The sequence below is a fragment of the Dromaius novaehollandiae genome, chromosome 9 (assembly GCF_036370855.1).
Source record: "Dromaius novaehollandiae isolate bDroNov1 chromosome 9, bDroNov1.hap1, whole genome shotgun sequence".
Classification (NCBI taxonomy): domain Eukaryota; kingdom Metazoa; phylum Chordata; class Aves; order Casuariiformes; family Dromaiidae; genus Dromaius; species Dromaius novaehollandiae.
Genome location: NC_088106.1, coordinates 19431552 through 19437551, shown reverse-complemented (window position 1 = coordinate 19437551; position 6000 = coordinate 19431552).

Below are 6000 nucleotides of genomic sequence, written 5' to 3'. Positions count from 1 at the left end.
TTTTTGATAAACAGTTAATGAAATACCATAGCTCTTATGAAATGCTAACATCAAAATTTTAATAACTTGAAGTTTATAAAATCCCCAAGCAATATCTTTTCAGAAAGGTATTCTTTTACCACAAAAACTGCAAAATGTAATAATTCATGAGGACAGAGGAAGTAAATGTGATCAGAGGCAGAGACAAGGGGAGACATACCTTGTTCTTCGCTGGAATGAAAGCTGTAAACACTTTAGCTACATTACAGCAGGTAACTTAGGCAGTTTGCAGCTAAACTACATGGTGCCATTAGCAGATCAAATCTCCTGGGGTAGGTATCTGGGGTAGATTCATTCCCTCCATCTCAATAACTGTTTTAATGTCACTTGCTTCTTTTATTCTTTTTTCCTTTTTTCTGTTCATGTAGTACTTCTTATATTTTCAATGGCCATCATTTCCCTGAACAGAGATAAAGGAAAAGACAATAACCCTTGGACAACTGTTTTTCAGTCTTTATTAAACTGCTTCTAGTTCTGTAGAAAATTTAATTAAATACAAACAAGTGTGCAGAATGTGAATATGTTTATTGTATTTGTTAGCATTTTATAAATTTCCAAAGGAAACTCAAACATTCCTAATAGGGAAGGCCTGATCTAAGTTTCTTCATTGGTTTTATATCTTGACCAGTAAATAGATGGGTTCCTTTGAAATTGATAAAAGCACAAAATAAACAATTGTTGCCTTGTACTCTGTCTGTCCATTTCTCAGCATATAGAGAAACACTTGCAGCTTTTCCAAGTCAATCAGAATTTCAGTGCTACATGATTACTGTGCCGATGCACATTGCTCCTTAACCCTCCTCTAGGACATTTCTGTGACGAGCGTTGAGTGCAGCTGGTGTTTTTTGGGGCTGTCGGTGTTTTTTGGGGCTAACAACTTTCGATGCTGTGCCTCCAGCGGTAGCCCCACGGCTACGGGGCCTCCGGTGCCTGCTTTCAAAAAGACCTTACGTGCCTTGGAAACTTGGTCTTCTCCAGTATCTCTAAAGCAGACGGGGTGTCTCGTGCTGCTGCAACCTGGAGCAGTTCCCACGTGGCACCGGTACGAACGATCCCCTGCTCCCATTCCACTCCCAAGTACAATATAGGCCACTTTGTTTCATTGTCAAATTAGTAATAATTTTTTTTATATTATCATTTCCGTTACTTTTGCTGTTTACTGTAGGGTTTTTATTAAAACATTAACTTCCTTGCTTGAAATCAGTGTTGTGAATGGAAGAAAAAAGTATATTAATTGAAACTCGATTGTACATGGGCGTCAAGTTAAATAACCTGTGCCCCATGCTCATTCGTGAAGAGCGCAGCAGGTAATGTGGCAGAGGTGAAATTTTAGATTTCAGGGCTTTAAAATTTTATAAATTACTTCATATTTGTTAATATGGTGGATTAAATTGTTCTTTTTTCCCCAAATTTGATGCTATTACTTTAAAGGATGTGGCATCCGATTGTTTTCAGAATCTGCCTAGCAACAAAAGATGCTCTCACTCCCTCTACTGGATGATAATAAAATAGTTTCCTTTCCCTTTTAGCCATGTGTAAGTAATCACTTAATATCACCCTTTTCTGAATAAGAATATATCATAATTTGCGCTTAAACAATTGTTGCCTTGTGCTTAGTCTGTCCATTTCTCAGTGTATAGAGAAACGTTTGCAGCTTTGCCAAGTCAATCGAAATTTCAGTGCTACATGATTACTGTGCAGATGTACATGTATAATATGTGGTATGTTATATTAAGTAGTATATTATAATAAGAGATATTTTCATAGTACTGTTTTTTCTGCAAGCACACTGGTTTTAGAAGTGAACCTTAATGATGTGATTTGTAAAATGTACATGCCCGTAAAATATTTACAGATAGGTACCTACATTTTGAAATAACAATAAAGGCTCAGCAGTTAGGAACCCTAATCTCAAAAGTAATATACAGCATGCTTAATGTTAAACACAGTAAATGAATTAAGCTTGCTTGTTTTTATTTGCTTGACTGATCCTTGATATAAAAAACATGGGCTTTTTATTTCAGTCCAAATGTTTCCAGCGTTTGTGGTGTTCACATTAAGAGAAGAAGGAGGCTGCCGCAACGCCTGGATCCAATGTGTATCCATGTTTTTCTCAAAACTAGGAAGTGTTATGATCTACAGATTTGTTTCAGACTCCAAACATTTTTTAAAAAAAACTTCATAAGCATCTTCTGAGCACTTAGTAATCTGAAGCTGGGAACAAAGGGCTTATGTAAGCAATGATTTACCAAACTAAGTAATAAGATATAGCATAAGATATTATGTACAAACTATATAATAAGAGTAGTAGAAAATATTTTTTGTATATTACTGATTGGACTTCCAATATATGCCAGTAATTATCAGACTTCTAGTTTCCAGCATACGATAATGAGACCATTGTTTCTAGCCTACATTCCTGTTACCATTTTCAGTGGGAGATTTGTTTTCTTATTCTGCTCCTGAGTTTCTCTTTAACATATTTTTCTATTTTGTGGTTTTATTATCTCACTTTTTGTATTAATATTTTTCTTTTTCTTCCTTGCTGCTGTGCAAAACTTTGCACAGGTAGGTGGAGAAGCTGCCAGTTCAAGGGAGCTTGAAAGGAGACGTGCATGTACTTACCTCCACCGTCGCCAGCTTTTGGGGAGAGGGGCTGTTACCACCTGCAGTCACTGTTTTGCGCTGTGTGTGTCACTGTAAGCATTTTGATTGATTTGTCTGTGTATTTGCTGATCTTACTCTGTGACTAAAGGGTAACACAAATATTTAAGAAGTGTAGGGTGGCAGTTCTGGGTTGCTGCTGTCCCAGTCGAGTACCAGCAGAAAGTGAATCTCTTACCAGATGCCAAGCAGGAAAATATTGCTTTCTCGTATGGGGGAGTGACTCCAAGGTCTGAACGCAGCTCACTGGTGCAGTGAGTCCGGGGAGCTGTAATTGCTACGGGTAGCACGGACAGTTACAGAGCGGGGTGAAGTGGTGTGGCAGGAGCCGGTACAAATGCTCAAATGTACACAATCTTCCCATTAGTGTAATGCAGAACGTAATAAAGATCATTGGTTTGTGAGGCAAACAGTGCTGGGTCCTGGGACAGTCAAATCAAGTTGTTACTTTTGTCATACTTCAAAGTGGAGTCTCCAGCTACTGCTCCTTGTTAGCTTTAAAAGGATCTGGCAGACGTTTGGAGATGCCCTCTCTTTTGCTGCTGACTCCTACAGCAGAAGTCTTATCAAACACACAAAAGAAGAATGAAGAAAAGAGAAACTATTAAATATTCTCTAATTTAGATTAGTTGATCATCTTTGGAGTTGCATTAAGAGGGAATGCAAATGTCATTTTAATACTTTTTTTTAATGTGTTAAGAAAGGAAATTATTGCTAAACTTCAGAAGCTTCATTCTGGAAACACTGGCATCCTTCCCCTCAAGGCAAAAAGGGTTTTCCCCAAATTAATGTGTTCCTGACTTCGAGGTGATGGTTATTTCAGCCCCTTTATATTTTCAGGTGCCCTATCTATGTTTTCAAGATTAAATATTGCGGATCCACTTCTCAAGGTTTCCTTTAAAAAGACACATGCTTTATTCAGCTCATTTTGTTCCTGACCTCACAGTTATCTGAGTTTGTATTTTTAATTAATTTCTTAACAGAAATGTAATGAGAATGTAATGAGGAGCTATAATTGGTATTAATGAGGCTTCCTGGAAGGAACAGTCACCACAGATTCCTAGCATCTATTAAAATAATAAGGTTTCTGCCCCTCTAGTTGCTCTTTTTCCCAGGTGGAGATATTTCTCTGCTAAAAGTCAAGAGTTTTTCCTTCTTTGTCACTGTGCTGAGTGATGCTCTGCTGGTTCCAGCAAATACAAAAACCCTGCAAAACTAGACATTTCGTGAAGCAACATGGAAATGAGGTTTAAATGGAGAGTGGCCTCCTTGTCACACCAGGGGGTGCTGTCCCACGCGGTGAAACAAATGCAGAACAGGATGGAAACCGCAATCATTTTGAAAAAAACCATAGTTGTCCTTTCGGGACGCCTGCCACTGCGGTCTGCACCCAGGCAGCCCCTGGCGACACATTGGCATTTACTAGCGTTGAAATAATTAGTAGAGAAACTGTTCCTGCAGAGTCTTATAATTAAAGATTTTTACCTTACATCTGTTTCTTTCTTTTGTATAAGCTAGTATTTGGTACATATTTAACACTCTTTTCGCATGGATAGAAAAGCAGCTCAGTAGTAATGTACGCCACATGCAGATGTGACTCTTGTCAGGTGTAAATCAGGAGCACTGCCTATTAAGTCAGTGGAATGAAGGCAGGTGATACCAGAATCAGCCACATTATGGTTTCTAAAAGTGTTTATTGAATTATTTGGCAAGGATAATTCAGCTATTTTTAACATTACTTGTAATCAAAATCCTTCTGAAATCAGAAAGTAATGAATTCGATTTAAATATATTTTTAATTTCCATATTAATTTACCTTAAGATTTTTGGCAATTTACTTAGGTTTTGATATGTGATTTAAGTAAAGTCATTACAGAAAAAGTAATTTTATCATTCAACAAAGAGGTATTCTGTATTATTGGAATTTTATAAAAGTTTGTTGCGTTAAATAAGAGGTCTTAATGCTTGTTTAATGTCTTTCATATGCACAAGTCAAAGTGCTTTATAAATGTTTATAATCATCATATCGTTTTACAGATAGTGCCATTTACATCACAGAGAAGTCAACCAAAACGCTCAGAGCAGACGACTGGGAAGACTGGGAATAACGAGTAAGTCCCTGACCCCATTTACTAACTCTGCGAACCAAAAAGTGGGTAGTGTTTGGTCACGCCACCAGTATAGAGAGTATATGTCTGGCCTCCGTGTCTAAGTAAATTATCTTGGTCTTTCTCCTTGCGGTTCTTCTGCAGAGGTGGGGAAGATTCTGGGTCTCACCATTGCCCTTAGCTTCACTGTGCGACAAAAAACTTTTTGGACTAACTAGTAAACATTACTACATGATGAGGTCTTCAGTTTCTGCAGTTTCAGCAGCTTCATGAAAACACAGCCGTTTTTATTCTGTGGCTAGGCAACTGCAAGCCTTCCTTACCGTCTTCGAAGTTAGGACAGAGTCCCGTGTCCTGGCTCTGCCAGAGCGCCCTAGGCAGTTTTAGGTAACTGTTCTCACACCACCACTTGTCAGACCAGGGTTCTGCCTTGCACAGGATCGGTGTGGAGAACAGTCGCCAGCTGATTGCCAAGTCTTGGTTTCAGCAGGAGAGCACAGTAAAAGAAAACAGTTACAAAATCATTCAAATATGAAATTATTTTAACTAATTTCACCCTCAGTTTCATTCATCACTTATTAAAGTTCATTTATAAACAGAAAAATACAACAAATGCCTTATGCATTGATAGAAAATGTTTTATGAAATACTTTATTTATAGTAAATAGGATAAATTGCAAAGAAGCCTGGATTCTGCAAATATATGCACTGAGTCTAAAAATTGCCATTAAGTCTTTCATGGAGTCTCCTAACAGACAGAGGTCTCATTATTGCCTATTTATAAAAGATTGAGTCCATAACCAGTTAACACGATGCTAATCCTGCAACGTGCACATCTGGGGCCTAAATGATACAGATTTTTTTCTGGAGATGTTTCATTCGATTACTTATGTTTAGAGATCTAGGTCTGCATTTTAAGTTGCTACCTATCTTAACTCTCTTGTTTTGCAGGCTTGTAAGTATTTTCATATTTTAGAAGTCTTATGTCTATCTACTTAGTCTTTTCCAAACTTCTGGCTTCTTTAAGATGCTTTGAATTTGACACCAAAAAAGTGGGATGCTTTAATAGTGGTACAGTGTGTTCATATTGTTAAATGTATCTGTATTTATGTGTTTGTTAGTATAGTTAATAATTCATTTTCTTACAGTTAGCTAGAGTGGCCTGCAGCTGCTCCACTGAAATCTGTGG